This window comes from Bison bison, unplaced genomic scaffold (assembly GCF_000754665.1).
Source record: "Bison bison bison isolate TAMUID 2011002044 unplaced genomic scaffold, Bison_UMD1.0 scf7180017864390, whole genome shotgun sequence".
NCBI lineage: Eukaryota > Metazoa > Chordata > Mammalia > Artiodactyla > Bovidae > Bison > Bison bison.
Window position 1 is genome coordinate 1,590,635 of NW_011494962.1, and position 9,729 is coordinate 1,600,363.

Genomic DNA, 9,729 nt, shown 5'->3' on the forward strand with positions numbered 1-9,729 from the left:
ATTAGCATTTAAAGGCGCCCGCTGCCCTTTTTCCCACCTCCTCGCCACTCGGACCGGGATGGGGAGCAGGGAAGGAAAGCAAGGGTGCGCCGGGACTTGGCCGGCTGCTCCGGAGTTTTCCGCGCAGCGCGCGCTGCCGCCCCGCTTGGTTGGAGCAGGGGCCGCAGGGCTCCCCTGCCTCTCCACGTCTTCCAGGAGGGGCACACTGGGGCATCCAGGAGACGCGGCGCTTCTCTCTCCCCAAATGCACGCTTTTAAGTCTTTTCTAGTGAAACCGTTCAGCATTTCTGAAGCACCATAAACTGTTTCTGATACAGCAATGAAGAACTGGAATAATACCGTCTTCAGGCTATTTGGCTACTTCTTCCTGAAAGAGAAGTTATGGATGACTTGTCTATGAGCCTCAGGTGAGGAAATTGAAGTCCAGCCCTCGGCGAATTCATGTAAACGTCAGTTTACAGCAATGTAAGGTCTTACCTGGTGGCTCAGGAGGTAAAGAATCTACCAGCAGTGCGGGAGACCTGGATTCTCTCCCTGGGTTGGGAAGATAACTCTGGAGGAGGGCATGGTAACCTACTCCAGTATTCTTGCCTGGAGAATCCCCATGGACAGAGAAGCCTGGTCTCAAAGAGTCGGACACGACTGAGAGACTAAGCACACACAGGGCAACACACAGCGAGCTGTTAATATGCATAGAATAATAAACTTGGAGGAAGAAGACTAAATTCACACCCCACTTTCTGCTCGAATTGCCTCTGCCAGCCAGTGAAAACTTAAGCAGTCGAGCCCTCTTAGCCTCGAGGGCTAAGAGGAGGGTCACAGAGAAGCAGATCACTCAATAAACGGTATTTTCAGTTTAAGGAGTCCACCTGATTTTAAGAGAATGGAACTGGATTATGCGAAACACAGGCCAAAGGGCCTCTACTCAAGAACCATGGGAATACAGGGCTGTTAGGTGTTCTTTGCCTCCAGGGTCTAGACAGCCCTAGGTATACACTCGAGTGCTGCCCTTAATTAATGGAGTCAACTTGGACTAGACATTCAATGTTCCAGAGTCAATTTCCTCCTTTATGAGGGTTTCTCCAAGGTACCCTGGAAAGTAGATGGGATTATCATATGTAACTCCAGTGTCTGGTCCAACAAAATCTCCTTTTCGTTCTCCATTCTCCTAAACTATTTACCTTCCCCCTTCCCCTGGGAATTGTGTATCATGTGGCTACATAAGGAGGGTAGCAACCAAGTGTAATTCCTTATTGCAATTTCCACTGGTTAGCAGAGTACCTAGCAGCGAAGTAGAACACAGGAAATGTTTACTAAATGAAAACAAAAGACCACACTTTCCAAACTCAGTTGCTTATCAGCACATTCATTGTCAATAATTATAAAACTATCCTGCCTTATTACTTTCTTACTCCATCCATGAAAAAACATAAAAAGCTAAACTTGACAGGGAAAAAAAGCAAAATATGGAATATTTGACTTTTCGATGTAACTCACCTGTATTTTTAAAATTATAAAGATGTAAATTCTAGATTCATATTTTAGTTGGACTACAATATGGACTATACAGTGATGTTATCTATATGCAGGTGTGTTTAAAAATTTTCTGATCCAATTCTAAGTGTGATTAAATTATTTCTTAATTTTAAAGAGTGAGTCTTAATTACAATTAGATAATATGTATGATTTTATTCTGGTGAGGACTGGCCATTGACTTTCTTAACAAGACAATTATAACTGGTATGCAGAACTGAATTGCAAGGGGGGGAAATGATCTAATAGCCAAATCCTTAAAATATTATATATATATATTTATGTATACATATATATCTACCCTTGGAAAATAATTCATAACTAACAGGTGTGGTCTCCAACCTCTGGAAGACCCTAAAATAATTACAGATGCATCCTGGGATTTCCTAGAATTTTGTGCTGGAATGGCTCCCAAAACTACTCATCATTTTCATCCAAAAAAAGCAGTGAGCAGCTAGGAGTTCTTGGTACTGTGCTAAATAAATCTAGAGAGAATTAATTAGAGCAAACATGATCTGTGTTGTTTTAATAATCATAACAAGAGAGCAACTTTGATGTAGACGCACACGGAGTCTTCCATTTCTTCATTTACTCATGAACTCATGCGCTTGCTCATTAGCACATAATTACTGAACTGCACACTATGTGTCAAAGTGCTACACTATGAGTATCTGATGTTGATCAATATGAAGCTTACACTGTGTTTTTTTTCATGTGAGATCTTTTTTTTTTCACTGTCATTTACACTGAAAGAAAACATCATGTCTGAAATTTGAGATTAAGTGGAACAATGAAAAAGAATCATAATCTATTTGTTTGACAGCAATCATTTTTAAGCTATGACTGGTTTGGTCATGAAGACAAAAGGCACTCTGTTTCAGTATGAAAGGAGTTAGCGCGTCCACAACTGCTGGAAGGGCTGTGGGAGAGAAAGTTGGAGGGTTCCATGGCAGATCTCAAGACTCCAGCCCCACCAATTCGGTGCTTCTCAAAAGGTTTCCTGACACCACCAGAGTCACAGGATCTCTGGGAGGCCCCCAACCTCTCTGGACTAGAGCCAGGTTTCATGAGACTTAAAGTTTACATGATTTAGAGAGCTATCTCTGAGACTAAATAAACGAAAGTATGAACACAAAATTGCCAGCCACTTCCAGAGTCTTAGAAAGAGCCCATGCAAGAAAAGAGCCCTGAAGTTTAAACTTCATTAGCTTCATCATGAGTCCACCTGCACCAGTAATCTTAGTCGGCAAAGGAGATGCTGGGATTCCTCAAGATGTTTAAGCGGCTTTGAACCTCCACCTGCCCATAAGTCTTTCTGTAACTGACTGGGAAAAAAAAAAAGATATCTTATTCTGCCCTCTAAATATTAAATGAGTGCCTCTCATGGACAGTTTCCAGAGATTCTGGGAAATGTAGTCCTGCCTTTCAGGGGGCTTGAGGATGATGGTGAGTTGACAAGAGACCACCCAGCACATCACCCTAAGGAAGAGAGTGCAGTTAATTGACTAAAGAGATGAAGGAGAGTTTAAACCTCTTCTTGGGCTTAAAATCACGGCGGATGGTGACTGCAGCCATGAAATCAGAAGACATTTGCTTCTTGGCCGGAAAGTTATGACAAATCTAGACAATGTTGAAAAGCAGAGACATTATTCTGCTGACAAAGGTCCACATAGTCAAGCAATGGTCTTCTCCAGTTGTCACATAAGAGCTAGACCATAAAGAAGGCTGACTGCTTAAGAATTGATGCCTTTGAGTTGTGGTGCTGGAGAAGACTCCTAAGAGTCCCTTGGACAGCAAGGAGATTAAATCGGTCAATCTTAAGGGAAATCAACCCTGAATACTCGTTGGAAGGACTGATGCTGAAGCTGAAACTCCAGTATTTTGGTCATCTGATGTGAACAACTGACTCATCGGAAAAGTCTGTGATGCTGGGAAAGATTGAGGGCAAAAAGAGAAGAGGGTGTCAGAGGATGGGATGACTGGATGGCATCACTGAAACAACTGACATGAACTTGGACAAGCTTTGGGAGATGGTGAGGAACAGAGAGGCCTGGCTTGCTGCAGTCCATGGGATTGCAGAGTTGGACATGACTAGGTGATTGAACAACAACAACAAACCCTTCAAGAGACTAAAGCTTAGATATGGAAGCATTGCTATATGAGCATATCTAAAACTGGAAAGTGTGAAGTATTAATCAATCAACACCCATTGATTAATAAATCAATACAGAATTTGACATAAAAATGTAGAGGACACTTTGCTGTGAAAGTGAAATTATTACACGTGAAATTATCACATTGTTAATTAACTATACTCCAATATAAAATAAAAAGTTAAAAATGGTTTTTAGAAGTAGAGGAATAAGAGAGCAAATGTTTTCATTTTCTCAAGCAATGTTCATGGGAATTGGTGCCCTGATTATAAGTCTGTCATCCACCAATAATGCATTCAATGCATGTATTGATTAGTCGCATTAGGTGCCAAGGATACCATGCAAATTAAAACCAGATTGGCCCTGTAGTCAAGGAGCTTATGGTCTGGACCAGTACTGTCCAACTGAAATATAATTTGAGCCCCAAATATGAGCCACATATGTAATTTGAAGATTTCTGGCAGCCACAACACATAAAAACAAACAGATGAAATTAATTTTAATACATTTCACTTAACCCAATATATCCAAAATCATATTATTATTCCAATATTTAATCCATATAATGATATATTTTCTTTTTATCTTGTGGTACTATCTTCAAACTCTGGTGTGTATTTTAAACTTACAGCATGTCTCAATTTGTACTTGGCACATCTAAAGTGTTCAACATGGCTAGTGGCTGCTCTATTGCCTCTAGAAGAGTTACACAAGTCCTCTAGACAGCTAGAAGTTTAGCCTGCTAATTCTCCAGCAGCCCATCATGGAAAATGTCCTGGTCCTACAGCATCAGTCTGTGGTAAGCCATTAAGATGCTGCTACGTATAACACTCACTTGAGCTTCCTTATGATGTATCCCAAAGGACTTACATGAACCATAATTCTGCATGGTAGTCATAAGTTCTGAAGTGTGTAAACAACATAGTATCCATTCCATGTCACCACGCCTCTACAAAATATACTCTTCTTCTTTAACTTTAATGTATATGGGTATAACAAAGTAAAGATATATCGTGGGCTTTCTTCATTTTCTTTACAAGAACTAAGAGTAGATGTGAGATTGATAGTGGCTTAACTCTCTCCTAGGGCTTCCGTGGTGGCCCAGACGGTAAAGCGTCTGCCTGCAATGCGGGAGACCGGGGTTCGATTCCTGGGTCGGGAAGATCCCCTGGAGAAGGAAATGGCAATCCACTCCAGCACTCTTGCCTGGAAAATCCCATGGACGGAGGAGCCTGATAGGCTACAGTCCATGGGGTCACAAAGAGTCGGACATGACTGAGCGACTTCACTTCACTTAACTCTCTCCTATGGGAAACTGGATTTAGGATTTGGGAAGTGTTGCACTTCTAGATCTAAGATTATTAAGAGGGGAGAAGCAATTCCTGATAACTCTAAATAAAAAGCAGGTTTTAAAACATCTGATTAGTTTAGCGTCTCTTGATTTTATATAAATTTCCAGTTTCTAAAAGACTTCATTGTGTTGGTTTTGTTTCCATTGTTTTTTTCTACACTATTTAGCTGTTCCTAGTGTTTCTCTAAAGACTAGCAAATTGGTATACTTTTGGTTGAAGAACTTGAAAAGATCATCTGATAGAAATAAGAACTGCAAAGAAATCTTACCAGTTACCGAACTCCATCCATTTTACAAGTGAGACTCAGAGAGATTAACCAGCTTTCTCAAACTCATTTAATGGCAAAGCTAGAACCCAAACCTGAGTCTCCTTATACTCCATCCAGTGCTCTTTCTACAGCATATATAATTCTGGTTGAAAAAAATCCCCTGGTCTGGTAAGAGTAAAGGTATTTCAACTCTCCTCTTTGATTAAGTACACAGTGATTAGAATCTGGCAAAATGTAAGAAAAATGCAGAAAAACCTGTAACCACTCCGATCTCACCTCAGCAATAGAAAACTGAGCAGGGCTCTCCGGACACTGGAAGATGTTCATGTCTTCTCACTTAGGACTCCTGGATAGGAAACCAAGCAGCTGTGTGCAATTTTATTTTCTAGTATTTTGGAACTAACTCTCTGAAACGATTAATACAACATATTCTCCTTTTCCTTAAAAAGTTTCCTTTTGTCTTTTTCTGCATACTACTTCTCTCTCTCTTTTTTCCTGTTTTAATCTTTCTCTGTTTATTTTCATCTTTTCATTACTTCCCTTTATGTCCTCACTTGTTCAGGAATTAAATCTCATGGGATATCTAGTCTAAATTCTTGTCTAGAAACTCTAATATCCTATGTTTTTTTTGGTGGAGATGATAACTCTGGGAAATAAATCTTCAATGAGCAAAAGAAAAAAGGAAAAACTGCCAATAGATCTCTTTCAATTTTTGCTCTTCAAAATTCTTTCTTTTCTCCTCTTTAATCTGAAATCTTCTCCTAAGTCAGACTTTTATTTTATCTTTATTATTAGCATCCCTAATTGCTCACTGTTATGATCCATTTGGAGAAGGCAATGGCACCCCACTCCAGTACTCTTGCCTGGAAAATCCCATGGATGGAAGAGCCTGGTGGGCTACAGTCCATGGGGTCGCTACCAGTCAGTCGCGATTGAGTGACTTCACTTTCACTTTTCACTTTCACACAGTGGAGAAGGAAATGGCAAACCACTCCAGTGCTCTTGCCTGGAGAATCCCAGGGATGGCAGAGCCTGGTGGGCTGCTGTCTATGGGGTCGCACAGAGTCGGACACAACTGAAGCAACTTAGCAGCAGCAGCAGCAGCATGATCCATTTAGTACTCATTTTCTAGTGACATCTGCTTAGTTTGATTTTGGTACTTCCCCAACGTGGCAATTTTAGGGTATCAGTATTAGTTCAGTCACTCAGTCATGTCCGACTCTTTGTGACCCCATGGACTCCAGCATACTAGGTTTCCTTGTCTGTCACCAGCACCCAGAGCTTCCTCAAACTCATGTCCATTGAGTTGGTGATGCCATCCAACCATCTCATCCTCTGTTGTCCGCTTTTCCTCCTGCCCTCAATCTTTCCCAGCATCAGGGTCTTTTCCAATGAGTCAGTTCTTCACATTAGGTGGCCAAAGTATTGGAGCTTCAGCTTCAGCATCAGTTCTTCCAATGAATATATGGGACTGATATCCTTTAGGATGAACTGGTTGGATCTCCTTGCTGTCCAAAGGACTCTCAAGAATCTTCTCCAACACCACAGTTCAAAAGCATCAATTCTCGTATGAGACAGCAAAAGAGACACTGATGTATAGAACAGTCTTATGGACTCTGTGGGAGAGGGAGAGGGTGGGAAGATTTGGGAAAATGGCATTGAAACATGTGAAATATCATGTAAGAAACAAGTTGCCAGTCCAGGTTCGATGCACGATACTGGATGCTTGGGGCTAGTGCACTGGGACGACCCAGAGGGATGGTATGGGGAGGGAGGAGGGAGGAGGGTTCAGGATGGGGAACACATGTATACCTGTGGCAGATTCATTTTGATATTTGGCAAAACTAATACAATTATGTAAAGTTTAAAAATAAAATAAAATTAAAAATTTAAAAAAAAAGCATCAATTCTTCAGCGCTCAGCTTTCTTTATAGTACAACTCTCACATTCATACATGACAACTTGAAAACCATAGCTTTGATTAGACTGACCTTTCTTGGCAACGTAATGTCTCTGCTTTTTAATATGCTGTCTAGGACGATCATAACTTTTCTTCCAAGCAGCAAGCATGTTTTAATTTTATGACTGCAGTCATAAAATCTGCAGTGATTTTGGAGCCTCCCCAAATAAAGTTTATCACTGTGTCCATTGTTTCCCCATCTATTTGCCATGAAATGATGGGACTGGATGGCCTGATTTAGTCTTTTGAATGTTGAGTTTTAAGCCAACTTTTTCCCTCTCCTCTTTCACTTTCATCAAGAGGTTCTTTAATTCTTCTTGGCTTTCTGCTATAAGGGTGGTATCATCTGAGTATCTGAGGTTATTGATATTTCTCCCAGCATTTTGGATTCCAGCTTGTGCTTTATCCAGCCCAGCATTTCACGTGATGTATTCTGCATATAAGCTAAATAGACAGGGTGACAATATACAGACTTGAGGTATCCTTTTCCTGATTCGGAACGAGTCTGCTGTTTCATGTCCAGTTCTAACTGTTGCTTCTTGACCTGCATACAGATTTCTCAGGATGCAGGTAAGGTGGTCTGGTACTTCCATCTCGAAGAATTTTCCATAGTTTGTTATGATCCACACAGTTAAAGCCTTTGATATAGTCAATAAAGTAGAAGTAGATGTTTTTCTGGAACTCTCTTGCTTTTTCAATGATCCAGCAGATGTTGGCAATTTGATCTCTGGTTCCTCTGCCTTTTCTAAATCCAGCTTGAATATATGGAAGTTCTTGGTTCATATACTGTTGAAGCCTGGCTTGGAGAATTTTGAGCATTACTTTGCTAGTGTGTGAGATGAGTGCAATTGTGTGGTAGTTTGAGTATTCTTTGGCATAGCCTTTCTTTGGGATTAGAATGAAAACTGACCTTTTCCAGTCCTGTGGCCACTGCTGAGTTTTTCAAATTTGTTGGCATATTGAGTGCAGCACTTTCACAGCATCGTCTTTCAGGATTTGAAATAGCTCAGCTGGAATTCCATCACCTCCACTAGCTTTGTTCATAGTGATGCTTCCTAAGGCCCACTTTACTTCATATTCCAGGATGTCTGGCTCTAGGTGAGTGATCACACCATCGTGGTTATCTGGGTCATGCAGATCTTTTTTGTAGAGTTCTTCTGTGTATTCTTGCCACCTCTTCTTAATATCTTCTGCTTCCGTTAGGTCCATATCATTTCTGTCCTTTATTGTGCTCATCTTTGCATGAAATGTTCCCTTGGTATCAATAATTTTCTTAAAGAGATCTCTAGTCTTTCCTATTCTGTTGTTTTCCTCTGTTTCCTTGTATTGATCCCTGAGGAAGGCTTTCTTATCTCTACTTACTATACTTTGGAACTTTGCATTCAGATGGGTATATCTTTCCTTTTCTCCTTTGCCTTTAGCTTCTCTTCTTTTATCAGCTGTTTGTAAGGTCTCAGACAACCATTTTGACTTTTTGCATTTCTTTTTCTTGGAGATGGTCTTAATCACTGATTCCTATACAATGTCATGAACCTCTGTCCATAGTTCTTCAAGCACTCAGTCTAGCAGATCTAATCCCTTGAATCTATTTGTCACTTCCACTGTATAATTGTAATGTGGTCCACTGAAGAAGCGAATGGAAAACCATTCAGTATTCTTGCCTTGAGAACCCCATGGCCAGGAGCTGACTGTGACTCAGATCATGACTTTAGGGGAGAAATTGAGAATAAGATAATTTGGGAAGGTAAGGAAGAAACTAGTTCCTAATAAGATTTCAAGAGAGAAAAATTAGTCAAGTCCCTTCAAGGGACTTCTGTATGACAAGGGTATACTGTTGAGAAAAATATATGTATACATATATATATACAAACACACACATATACGTATATAATATATATATATACATATATATGCAAAAATTACCATAGTTCAGTTCAGTCACTCAGTCGTGTCCAACTCTTTGCGACCCCATGAATCACAGCACTCCAGGCCTCCCTGTCCATCACCAACTCCCAGAGTTTACCCAAATTCATGTCCATCGAGTCAGTGATGCCATCCAGCCATCTCATCCTCTGTCGTCCCCTTCTCCTCCTGCCTCAAATCCCTCCCAGCATCAGGGTCTTTTCCAATGAGTCAACTCTTCGCATGAGGTAGCCAAAGTACTAGAGTTTCAGCTTTAGCATCAGTCCTTCCAAAGAACATCCAGGACTAATCACCTTTAGAATGGACTGGTTGGATCTCCTTACAGTCCAAGGGACTCTCAAGAGTTTTCTCCAACACCACAGTTCAAAAGCATCAATTCTTCAGCACTCAACTTTCTTTACAGTCCAACTCTCACATCCATACATGACCACTGGAAAAACCATAGCCTTGACTAGACGGACCTTTGTTGGCAAAGTAATGTCTCTGCTTTTGAATATGCTATCTAAGTTGGTCATAACTTTCTTTCCAAGGAGTAAGTGC